The 13,355-nt window shown below is 39.5% G+C and overlaps 1 long non-coding RNA gene across 1 annotated transcript in view; it reads right to left on the bottom strand.

Annotated features, from left to right (window-relative positions):
- Window positions 1-434: 434 nt before the first annotated feature.
- The window catches only part of LOC109969223 (uncharacterized), a 37,702-nt gene continuing 24,781 nt past the window's right edge, over window positions 435-13,355 (bottom strand). The window contains exon 3 of the long non-coding RNA XR_002276236.1: window positions 435-556. This is a non-coding gene — a long non-coding RNA (uncharacterized LOC109969223). The remainder of the gene's footprint in view (window positions 557-13,355) is intronic.

Raw genomic sequence — 13,355 nt, forward strand, 5'->3', positions numbered from 1 at the left:
TGGTCAAGGAAGAAATTGCAACAATTCCACCGACATTAACGACAACATGAGTTGCACTACCAAGTTTTATGGCCCTTTGCTGTCATGGAAACAGCCATCAACACAATGTACATTTTTCAATACCTAGCACATTAAGTTTGGACTCTCATGCTTGGGAATATGGACTTGGTAAGTTTGAACTTCAAGTACTAACTCCTGTGGATGGGAGGATGCAGTACTCTCAATATGGAATTGCTGACAGAGTTCTGTGAACAAGATGTCGCTGCCTGCTAATTATAGCTAGCAGGTCTGCTCATCTTAGTAGTTATTTTCTTGCCTGAAAGAAATTTCAGAACTTTATAAAACAATTAATATCAGTCCTAGGACAAAATGACAGCTCTAATCCTGGCTCAAACTCCAATAGCTATCATGTAGGATATTCTGGGATACCTGGCTGCCCCAAGTCCATACAAGTCAGCTCCCAAAGCATCCTTGACAAAATGGGCAGGGGAAGAACACTTGGCTGGATGCAGACTTTGAATTGGAGCAGTACTGTGACTGACGGCGTTTTACAAGTCTGCAAGAACACAAGCACAAAGAAGTACACATACTGTCAAACACCTGATGGCTAGCTAGCAGGCAGCTACTTGTATGCCGACATCTTGGAAACTATCATAATTACTGATGTTATGATTATGAAACCATCATTTTCATTATGTTTTGCCACACAAACTATTAGGAAACAAAAATGAGGTTTAGGCACAAAGGTTATTTGGTCACGCTTAGGAACAAAGCCACGATGTTACATTTTGAACAAAATCTCTTGAAAAACAAGCCACAAAGGAATTTAACTCAACTCTGCTGAGGGACAGTTCTGTGTTTTGTATACCTAGCCATTAACCTTCTCTTTGCCTCTTTATAATATGTGACATTGCTTATTTCTTTCCTCATGTCATAATTAATATGGTCACTAAATGTCACCAACAATAACAAGTAACAGTTCGTCGTAATAACCTACTGCTACAAACAACGTATACTTATCCTTAAGTGAAGGATGGCAGTGTATACTGCACAGTATAGTATTATTAGCGATCCATATTCAACATTTAACATTTGGGAGCAGTCAGTATGCTGTTTATGTAATAAGCAGGAGGGGGTCTAATGGTGCTAGTTAATGGTGTTTGTTACAGAAGCACAAAGTAGCACACAGAGAGCTCAAAATGCACATGGTAAAAACAAACCACAAGGATATATATGTTACTGATTTATATAACTTGTTCGTGCCATTGCCCTCCTATTCATTAAAAATAAGTGTGCATATCACAATCTCTTAAGTGAAGGATGGCAGTGTATACTGCACAGTACAGTCTGCATATACAACAACTCCAAATGAAACACATTCTGCTTGAGGAAATGTAACTGAAATATTCAGATTGTAATGTTACAATGTATGTATACTTTAAAAGGATTCCGGGACATGTTTGACAAATTTCACACCGAGGTCCAATTTGCAATGAGCACTCATAATAACGCTGTGAGGCGGATGCTTTCAGCAGTCATGATAGTCACGTAATGAGACATGCTAGAGCCATTCAACCCCGTCTCTATTGTCAGTCATAATGAAGTTATACTCTTCATTGTGAGTGTGGAGATTGAAAAACAAAGATCTGTTCTTTGTTCCTTCTCAGCTTGAGATGAATATATTCATTCCTTCCTCCTCAATCTTACTCTTTTCTCTTTTGGCAGTTCCTCTCTGTTCAGCTTCTCTTTCAGGCAGAAATCTCTTTGCTGACGCTTTATTCTTGCTGATGATGCCTTTCCCCCCCTCTGAAACTCATCTCCATTTGGGATTTCTAGAACAAATCCTTCCTTTCTATCAAAGCCCTTCTTCTGTCATTCCTTTCAAGACTAAATCAATACCTGGACACAGCAGGAGGTGAGGAACCAATCACTAGTAGGCACAGACAAAACTGTTTGTATCTCTTAATTCAGCTATGAAGTCAGTGAACTGGAGGCTTGATTTTTCATCTTCTGGACAAGCAAAGCATTTGGTTTAAAAGCTGGCTTGACAGACAGGGCTGCCGTTGATCAAAAGGCCTCATTAACATTTCAATCTGCCACTACCCAGATAGCACAACAACGGCCATATTGAGATGGGTGCCATCTGTCAGTTGTGCTGGATGGCCAGTAATGATGGCAATATTTCATGTATGTTATCACAATCTATGTGTCTAGCTTTCAAATAACAGATGCCACATGTCTTATATGTCTACCTTGCATTGTAATGAAAACAAGGGTTACCACATATCTTGTGATTATCAAACAATTTTTGCAAATTCACGAGGTACATTCAGTAATCACTACTTTAAAATGATGGTGGAAATTGAACATATACCCAGGGTTCCTTGGGACTTTAAAATCCTTGTTTTTGGAGACAATTTATTTATCAGTGCATGTCAGCTCTCTGGACTCCCAAAGGATCAATAATTCACATCCTGAAGAAACTCCACAGTATGGACTTTTTCAGCAATTCAGCTTTTAAAAAGAAAAAAACCCTTGACAACATCAAAAGGAGAAAGGTAAAGGTTAATTCAAGTTTCACTAAAGAAAGATAAAAAAATCAGGCTGAAAAATCAATTCCTTATCTAAGCATATGAAAAACTGTTTTGTATATTTAGATGGTACTGTAAATGTCACATGCCCATTTACATCACTTTCATTTCATTAGAGGAACATCAGCAGGCATTTCCATGTACTGTACAGTGTCCCTCAAAATGCTGAGGAACATGTTGACAGTGATGTGAAATGAGCCTCTTTCAGCACCCGATCACGCCCTCATTATCGTAGGGACTGAGAAGAGACATTTCATAAATGCCAAACCGACAGAGGGCAGGATGTGGAGGAGACGAGAGGAAAGAGGAAGATGTGAGGCAGACACAGTGTGAGTAAAAAAGTAAAAGGCAGATGGAACACAGAGCGAATGGCAGAGGAATTTGAAAAAGTAGACAAACTGACCAGACACTGAAAGTGCTGGGCTGGACAAATCAGCCCAGTGACTAATATAGATATGATTTCACCTATGCACAGGGGTGGATCTAGAAAATGTTGGATGGGGTGTCCAGGTTGAGGCGCAGACTCAGAGAGAGGTGGCACATTTGAAATACATGCAATAAGTAAATTAAACTTCTGGTTCTATGAAATAAGAAATCATACATTATTTAGAAACAAATTGCTTTTTTTGTGTAAAAATATGACACCCCGCTTTCTTTAGCTACACTCCTTATTTATTTTGGATCGAAGACGTGACTGCTGCACAGTGGTTCCCCCACTGAGGGGAATCAGGCCAAGTACTCCACAGCACAATCAGAGAAATAAATGCAAATATCATGCTGCATGCATGATATAAAATAAACAATTTGTCTTTTTTTTATTATTATTTTTCATTCATTAGTACTGACAAGGATCAGATCAGAGGCACCAGGAATGGCCAATGAGTTTCTGGGGGTGGCCAGTGCCAGTAATTTTATTAGTTGACTTGTGCTCCGCCATGCTCCTCCCCAGGGTCTGCTACCATGTTTGGCCTATGCCTCCTGGCTGCCATTCAACTAAAATAAACAAGAGGCTGACTTTATAGGTACAGTATAACAATAAAAGAAAACACACAGGGAATTTAATTTCAGTTCAAGTGGCCGATTGCTCAGTGTCATCTTCCCTGTACACAGCACTGAACGGGAAACATTTGAGAAAATAAGCAAAATATGACAACATCAGGTCTCTGGCAGACGATGTTATTGTGTATGATGTTTTACTGGCATCATTTCTATTTTTAAAGACCAACAAGTAATACTTTTAGTGCCCCATAGAACAAAATGTCCTGATGGGGGTCAATAAGAGTTGTTGATCAATACTGGTGATTCAGTGATTGCTCAACCATGAAGGCTAAAAAGCCTTTTCTCCAGACAAAAAGCAAAGTAGAGCAGTGCTATTATGCCTGCATTTCTGTTGTATTTCACCTTAAATAATCTCGCTCCTCTCTTCTGTGAAGCGTACAACACAACGATTGTGTCGCAGTTTCGTTGCTCATGACAAATAAAGTTTGATAGAGGAAGCAGATTACCGAGGGCCCCCTTTAAGTGCTAATAGGGCATGGAACATGCCAATAAATTTATGTTGAACTTCTCTGGGCGGCTAATGAAATGAAAGCAATTAAACCATAATGAGTCTTAAAAGCATGCTGCACGGTTATAAGCATTTAGATCAGTTTTGGCGTCAAATCTTCAATTATCTTGAAGCTTACAACAAACTTTAGATAATTCTGTTTTATTGCCCCCAATGCTGTGATTTAATGTTTGGCTGGCAGTTTTAGTGACACTGTAAAAGCAGTGTACTACCACCATCACTATCACACAACCATGTGAGGAGTATAAATATATAGGATACAGTACATAGGCATATTAAATAGGTTTTTTTTTATTATTGTATTGTGTTTTCACAATGTTGTAGTCAAAAGTCAGATGGAAAATTCCCTCGTGGTACTAGATGCATACATTCAAAAAAAACCTGCATTTAGTGGGTTTTTTCTGACTTGACTTAGAGCTGCTGTTTCCGGTGATCTAATGTGAAAGTTTTGCCATTAAATTCACTCAATACAAGTCATTTTCTCATTACTCTACATGTATAGGGGTGCATGTTCATAACCGCCCACTCGGTATCCTTCTAAAATTGTCATACTGCTATAGTCGGGAGGCAGACTCAGCAAGATGCTAAGAAAATCGACAGATTTCAACTTGTGAATGTTTTATTGATCTCTGTAGTGTCACATTACATGAAAAAGCCAGGACTGTGGGTAAACTGGGCTATTGAGTAGTGATATGAACATCTCAGATGTGGTGATGGTGGGTGGGCAACAGCAACTGAATAAGGAAATGAGGAACATTTGGCCTCCAAAATGTGCTAGCTGGGATATAAAAACTGTGGCTTACATGTCTAGATACTCCATAGTTTAGCAATTCATTTGTAAACTATATTATGCCCACAAGTCGCAATAATGAAATAATAGTAAATGTTAAAACATGGTGCAACAGTAGTGTATCACAAGCAGTGGAATCAGAGAACTATCAGCCTAATGTTTGCCAACATGAACTACTATTACCTGGTAGTGGCCTTACTATAGCAATATAACTGTGGATGGCAGTGTCAGTCAGTTAGTCTTTAGTCCACCACTATGTTCATAATTAAATATCTCATAATGAGGTTGATATTTGTGCATTGACTGACCCACAACATTTTGGATGGATTCCCATGACACTTTGGCCATAACAACTTGGCCATGAATAAATGTCCTATTTCTAGTTTCGAAGATACATTGTTTCCTGTTAGATGTAGTAGTATGTACTATATAATATGCGTTTGTGTATTTCAGGGGGTAAACAGAGTTGGGATGCTAGTCTATGTTTGTGTAACTTAGAAGTCTTTGGATGCACCAACTAAAATTGGCTCATGTCTGTCCCATTTTTGCATTCAATCCCACTTTGGATACTACAGTGCCCTCCAGATATTTCCTTTTGCTTTGGCTCAATAGTGGGATTGAATGATTGAAGAATATTAATCCAAGTGAGTCCCCCCCTCCCCATCTGACCAAGATCTATTCAGAGGCCCGGGATTGTTTTCCCTTGCTTTCTTTAATTTAAAGTGGTCTAAATGACAGATAGAGACAGAGGGCATTAGTATCTTTGGGCTTGATGGTGATCACTGGCTGCAGAGTGTGTCTATGCTTGGGTTGAATTTGTCATTGTACACAGGCTCTGCATTTCAGTGAGTGTGAGTGGTATCCATTTAGGAGATTGCTGCTACAAATCAGCTGGCTTTCCACCGTATTTACCTTGGCACAGTATCTGTTGCTCTGAATTGTGCTGGACACTGTAGGAACTTCCTTTGAATACAAGCCTCTTTGAAAGTTTAGGACACACAACACAACAGGGCCCTGACTTTATTATGTTCAACAATCAAGCAGCAAATATCAGCCCTGCCGAAAACCATTTCAACCTCACCATCTGTTTTGTCTGACTGATGGAGTCATCCATATCTGTGCTGATGAAGAACAAAGAGCTCAGCAGGCATTTTTATGTATTACCATTGCTATTTAGATGGATGCACAATCTAAACAATCAGAAAGATCTTGGTCTCACTTGCAGCCTTTCAGGACCACCCTGGATTTGAAAGAAGACCTGCATCTCTCAAAGCTCACAATAACCCACCTTAACTACTGTTGTTAATACCCCATACTCATCTTATACCTTTTAGTGTCCTGGCTGCATCTGCAAATGACCTTCAATGGAAGGAAATGAGAAGAGGTGGGAGGTCTGGGAGAAAATCTTTTACTGGTTTGAGATAAGCTGCTCTTGGGGTCCAAAAAAGCTCCAGCAAAAAGCCCAGGCAGGCAGGAGGGAGCTCAGACAACAGGGAATCAGATAGAAGGAAATCAGTGACATGTACCGAGGCTCCATAATCTGGGGAAAACAGAACACTAAGGCTTTAACGTTTGTTTTTCTAGTTCAGAGGAACATTTGTGTCAGAATGTATTACCCTTTGATAATTAGAATAAAAGATCAGGAAATGCTGACACAGAATTAATATTCTGTACATGATACAGTTGTATGAATGTTTTAAATGTTGGGGACAGTACCTGTGTGTACAGTATGGCTGTAACACTGAATGGTGTCTGCAGCAAGCACATATAGCTAAAGCTGCAGTAATCCCCCAAGACAGACACAGGTCGGTGTTGCCACAAAATGTGAATGGAAAGGAGCTAAAGCCTGCTGGAAAAGTCGGTAGATGACATAATGCGCAAATTTTTACATGGATGATGTCACTGCCCCTATGGTCCACGTACACTATTTTCCCTAATTTTATGTAGCCAGACCTCAGCTTCCTCAGACATTTTCAGTACCTGAGATGCATTCACAAAAACACATTTCAAAAGTAAAATTAACAAACCAAGTAGCTGTAAACTCAGTTTTTTATACAACAAACTTAAATTATATGGAAGCACACTACATTCATAAAAGAAAGAAAAATATCACAATCAGAGACCTTATCTTCAAGGTATCAATTTATAATTGAATTCAGTTTATGAATTGATGCTGTTTTTCTCTTCTTTTCACTCTACATTTAATGCATGGTCAATAAAGTTGTCACAGAGCTCTATTTTTAATTGTAGCCTTTAGATTTTTTTGTTTAATAAATTCTACCTTGTGATAACATGAGCTGTAATGCCTGGAGATTGAAAAAAACAGCATTTTATAAGGTCACTTCAAAGCTCCATCAGTCATGTTATTAAGACATAAAACACCACCATGTAAGATTAAAATGTCTTAATCTATGATGGCTACATGGACATACTGTGGCTGTAAATCTTAAACAGATGACAAACAGCAGCAGGCTAATAAAGAGATCTAACAGGCTTATGTATTACTACCTAAGACAAATTTACCAGGAGAAATTAACATTTAAGAAATGATGAGACAGTCTCATGTGGCATGTTTGTTTCTAACAATGAAATAACTACCAGATTTTTGAAGGACTTTGTACACAGGCCATTAATGTTTCACATGGCCAAAAAAAGCTCAATGACAGCCAGCAGCAACCTAATTTTAAAAATGATTTATTGCAGTAAATGCAACTTAAGGTCTTACTACTATGATGTTACCAGAAGATGTTACATTTAAGAAGCTGGTGAGCTTGAGTGATATATTGAATCTTATGTGGGTTCTAATAAAAACCTTAATAATTAACCAGCTGGATATTGGAAGGGATTTCAGTCACTTTCTAACAGCAAAAGAAACAAGAAGCTTGCACGCTGTCCTTGGTGCGTCAGAAACGGCGTGCGATGCTGCCGAAAAGTGTTTAGTGAACTCAATTAAAAGGCCAGACGAGGAAGTGATGAACAAAACCTTCTCTTTAATAAGAGAACTAAAACTAAACAAAACCATACAAGACAAGGTGAAACACAAAACTCACGGTCGGTATCAGTCCCAGGACAGAGCCAGCAAACACATACATCCAGGGGAATCCAAAGTTCGTTGTCCAAAAGAAAAAGTCTGATAATCATACACCGTGGCAGTCCTAAACAAGTGGGCGAGGCAGAATAGAATAGACCGAGGCAACAGTCCGGGATCAGAAACACAAAATACCAAAACCGAAGAAAATGCTGGAAAGTCAGAGCTGGGGTCTAGAACAATCTGGCAGCGTCCTTGTGGGAGGACGCTGCCTAAATAGAGGTGAACACAGGTAATAAGGAGCAGGTGAAACTAATCTGAGTAAGGAAGAAAGTAAAAAGACCTAAGCTATGGTGAAACAAAACAAAAAGTAGAATCAAAATAAAAGCCTGACAGGAAACAGCGGAACCGAATCGTGACATGGTGCTTTTCTGACTCAGGAACCTGAAACACTGACTTCAGCATCCAATCCTGTCCAACTTCCACCAATAACAAACATTCTGCAGAAACACTTTTTTCAGCTAGTTTTCACTACACATTTATTTCATTTACAATTTTTATGAATTTCAAAGTGAGTCACAAAACGTAGTTATGAAATATCTGATGCATCACCAACAGCCAAGTATTTTGATAACTGTTTTTGTGTCTTTGCCCAGGCAACGACCGCGGCTGGAATAACACGTCAACATGTTGTCAACCTGTACAATCCAATTTTCATAGTCATCACTGCTGTCACTTTCATCACAGAAAATAAGGCAAATACACTCAAAGTGAGTGTCCCAGAGCTTTTTTAGAGTCGGAATTGTCTGTCTCCGCCAGGTTTGCTCCCTCCCAAGAACCCTAAACGCACTCCCGGCTGGCATCGCATCTACCGCGCAACAGAGCTCTGACAACAATCCCATCTACGTATGAAACTGCTAAACGCACATCACCCCACATCAGTGATGTTAATACTTTGCAGGGATGGGATAAAATCCCCCACTTGGAGCCTCTGACATATCCATAAAATTTAACAAGCATACAAAACGCAAAACTTAACCTCACCAGGCCTGGTTGCTGAAGACATGTCAACCAATGACACTGGATTAAAGTGTAACTGACTGTGCTTACCTCAGGTGAAGCAGTCCCTTCAGGATCTCAAGTCAGTTCAAGCCTGAGTGTCGGTTCTCAGCACCAATCAGTCTGGTGCAGACATCTATAGTCAGCATCCTTAGTTCTGATGGACCAGTTGTCATGGCCCCATCTGTATCTGGCTGTTTTCAATATCTTACTGCCTATTTAAATAAAAGGATTTTGGAACATTATGTTTTTAATCAATTTCTCTTAAGGGATATTTTGCCATTATCATGGCTTTAGCCAGGCTTTTGCAGTTGACGCCCATCACCTCTGAACTCCTTGCCTAAAGATCCAAGACCTCCAGAATCAGTGACTTTTATCAAATCAGTTTTTGATAAGGCCCTTTTAAACTATTGGAATACAGTTTTGATTTATAATATATGATTGTCTTGATCTAATAACAGCCATTTCACCAATTTTGTTTAATTTTAAGGCTTTTAGTAATAATAGTTCTTGTTTTTAAACAACTATGTAAAAATAAAATAAACTACTGTCTAATTGAGTTTGTGAAACTATTCAAAATGATCAAGACCAGAATTGTTTACTTGAATTCTATCCTGCCTGCTAAGCTAGATGATGAAATACGTGTTAAATGAAGATGCTGTGAGAACAGCTACCAACTGCCCTAAGGTTGGCAGCATGGCTTTAGAAAAAATCTGGCCTTGCCAGCTCTTCTGCATTACTTATAGGGCTGTACATCTCCTGTAGGATGAATACATTTAACTTTTACTCATCTAGACCTGTCACGACCAGACATCTCCAAAAACAAACAAACACTGCAATATTGCAGCAATGCCACGCAAATACAACACTGTGAAAAAGTATGACATCTGTATGGGCCTTTATCTGGTAAAGTGAGAGAAAGAGAGTCTCTAAAACACTTGGGACCAATATGTTGTATTCTACCAAGTAAATGTAAAGTAAAAAACAAAATACACTTGAGTGACAAAGTCCATTTGAAAACATGATAGTGTTTTGTTCCTTATTGACAGAACTGCCACGTCTAAACATGCCATAATAAAATGACCACAGAAATTGTGACATTCAGTCCTGGTTGAGCGTTTTTGGACGTCTGACATCACACACCTGTAGCAGGTAGAGTCCATACCACTATGCATTAAATACATCGCTAAAACAAATAGTTCTCCTCAAATAAATGTTCTGGGCCTTACCGAACATTCCAAACTCGTTTTCCTACACACACAACACAGTGTTAAGTTGAACCCAATTTATATGCAATTTCCCTCAGTTTGTTTCTGCCTCTGGTTTTGTTTGGCAACTTTCTGACAAAAAAACCCAACGTATTTGAATCAGTGCCAGAGAAAATCCAAAATTCGAGCTGGGATTATAACACCTGACGTACTGAGCTGCCCCTTGCAGTGGACTCAATAAACACCTGTCCACCCCTTCCTCTAAAAATTCAAAAGTTTTGCGTCCCCGTCCACTCTGTGCGCCCCTTATTGAGGATTGGATGGGTGGCCTCGGAGCCAAAGTCCAGCCACCTCCATTTCCGCCACCAATAGTCAGGCTGTGCTCCATTTGCTCATACCAGCATGCCGGTTGTTACCTAGCAGCAAGGGCAGGGAAACTCATTTTAATGGCGTACAGGTGACACTTGAGGTGGTGATATGACGCTGATCTTCATCAGCTGATGATGATAATTCTAGGAAATATTCTTTCATATTAATAAACATGATGTCTCTGCTTTTGAACACATAGTGAACAGCCACTTCATGAGTGAATAATGCCACAAAGAGCCCAGACACCAGGCCACAATCTTAAAATATCAAGTGTGGTTTTATGGGTTTGATTCAATTCCGACTCAGGGTCCAAATTGAAAGAAACAGGACAATACATAAAATGAGTTGCATATAAACCAATCATGTATTTCATTTTTTAAATTATCTATTTATTTACATATATATAACCCTCTGCATTTGTCTTCTCCTCTGTGTTTCAAACATGTCATCATTCTAATGCAATCAAGGCCGGCCACATGCCCTGGCCACAGCAAACCGCCGCCTATTACAATAATGCTTTTGTCTTTAGGCACAAAGACACAAGGCCTCTGTTTTCTGGGATGGAGAGATGGGATGAATGTTGCGATGGGAGATGGGAAGAAGAGCAGGGAGACGAAAACCACAGTGAAGGCTGCCTGTATGTTTAACTAAATAGGATTAAGTAAACTGCACATAAAAAATGTGCTGTTGTCATATGAAAAACATTCTAACATTTTCAGTTCAGGTGAAGGATTACATGGTTCGTTATGGGTTTAGAGAATTCAACAGCCTCCAGCCAAAATAACATTTTTTTCACCTGACAGATGACTTGTCCTGTGGGTTATAATGTTAAGTGGAGGAAGCCAAAGGTGTGTTCCTGTGTGCGTTGATCTATTAAGGGTAACAGTTCAATATCAGCATGAGCACAAGGGGCTTTAGTCGTCGCAGTCTTGAGGGAAATAAGACAGGAACGATTTTGTGTAAAGCTAAATCAATATGTCCTTTGAATGGCCAAACACAGACAGCAGAGGGTCTTGAATGTGCTGTCCATTTGACATTCTTAGTAGTAATGGAGTCTGATGTACTGTAGATATTTTATGAGGTAGTAATGCCTCAAGGTTTGTTGTATTGTACTACAACTAATCATATCATCTGTGCTTTTAATGTGGCAGATATCATGAACCAAAATCCTGTAAACCTTTGTATAAAATCAGAAACACAATAAAATGCTGGATCCACAAATCACAGACATAAACAAGTGCATGTCTGTTGTCTTATATCAGCCAGTATTAAGGAGAACACTGCAACATGTCACACAGTTTAATACACCTTCTATCCCTAATGCATTTGCATGGTCGAACCGATTTCTGTTAAAGAAAAAAAATCTGTTTTCTCTCCAAGGTTGAGAAATGGATGAGGTCAGGTTTTATCGCAACTTTGCCTGACATTCAATAAGGAAAGTGGAGGAGAAACAGCCACCCTCTTTTCTCTCACTCCTTCGTTCAATAAAGCTCCCATTGAGAGGAGGAAAACAACAGACACGCCTTTTCTTTTTTTACCCTGAGGGGAAAGTACTTCACATTGAGGCTATCACTGAAAGGTCAAACGTCCCAGAATCTGGTGGAAACTCCACTCAGGATACACACTTCCCGTGCCTTACTGGGCTTCGTCCAGCTATCATCTTCATTCTAATAACATTTCCAATGTCCAGTGAAGGGATATGAGCTCCAGAGGTATAGAGAATGTCAAGACAATGCTTTGACCTTTTGATCATCGTGAATATAGATGGACATGTAACACTCTGCTGATGTCAGAAATGCATTTACAGTGCCCTTTTGCTCTGTCACTGCTCTTTCTATTTCTTTAACGGTCAGTTTTAACATTTAAACATTTAAGAATTTATATGGCACCTATAAAATGGGAGTACAAAGCATCTTACAAAACAGAAAGAGCAACCAACACACACAATATATTATACAGTGAGTATGGAAAGTATTCAGACCCCCTTAAATTTTTCACTCTTTGTTATATTGCAGCCATATGCTAAAATCATTTAAGTTCATTTTTCCCTCATTAATGTACACACAGCACCCCATATTGACAGAAAAACACAGAATGTTTGACATTTTTGCAGATTTATTAAAAAAGAAAAACTGAAATATCACATGGTCATAAGTATTCAGACCCTTTGCTGTGACACTCATATATTTAACTTAGGTGCTGTCCATTTCTGCTGATCATCCCTGAGATGGTTCTACACCTTCATTTGAGTCCAGCGGTGTTTGATTATACTGATTGGACGTGATTAGGAAAGCCACACACCTGTCTATATAAGACCCTACAGCTCACACTGCATGTCAGAGCAAATGAGAATCATGAGGTCAAAGGAACTGCCTGAAGAGCTCAGAGACACAATTGTGGCAAGGCACAGATCTGGCCAAGGTTACAAAAAAAAATTTCTGCTGCACTTAAGGTGCCTAAGAGCACAGTGGCCTCCATAATCCTTAAATGGAAGACGTTTGGGACGACCAGAACCCTTACTAGAGCTGGCCGTCCAGCCAAACTGAGCTATCGGGGGAGAAGAGCCTTGGTGAGAGAGGTACAGAAGAACCCAAAGATGACTGTGACTGAGCTCCAGAGATGCAGTCGGGAGATGGGAGAAAGTTGTAGAAAGTCAACCATCACGCCAGCCCTCCACCAGTCAGGGCTTTAGGGCAGAGTGGCCCGACAGAAGCCTCTCTTCAGTGCAAGACACATGAAAGCC

This window comes from Monopterus albus, unplaced genomic scaffold (assembly GCF_001952655.1).
Source record: "Monopterus albus unplaced genomic scaffold, M_albus_1.0 scaffold171.1, whole genome shotgun sequence".
In the NCBI taxonomy this organism is placed as follows: Eukaryota; Metazoa; Chordata; class Actinopteri; order Synbranchiformes; family Synbranchidae; genus Monopterus; species Monopterus albus.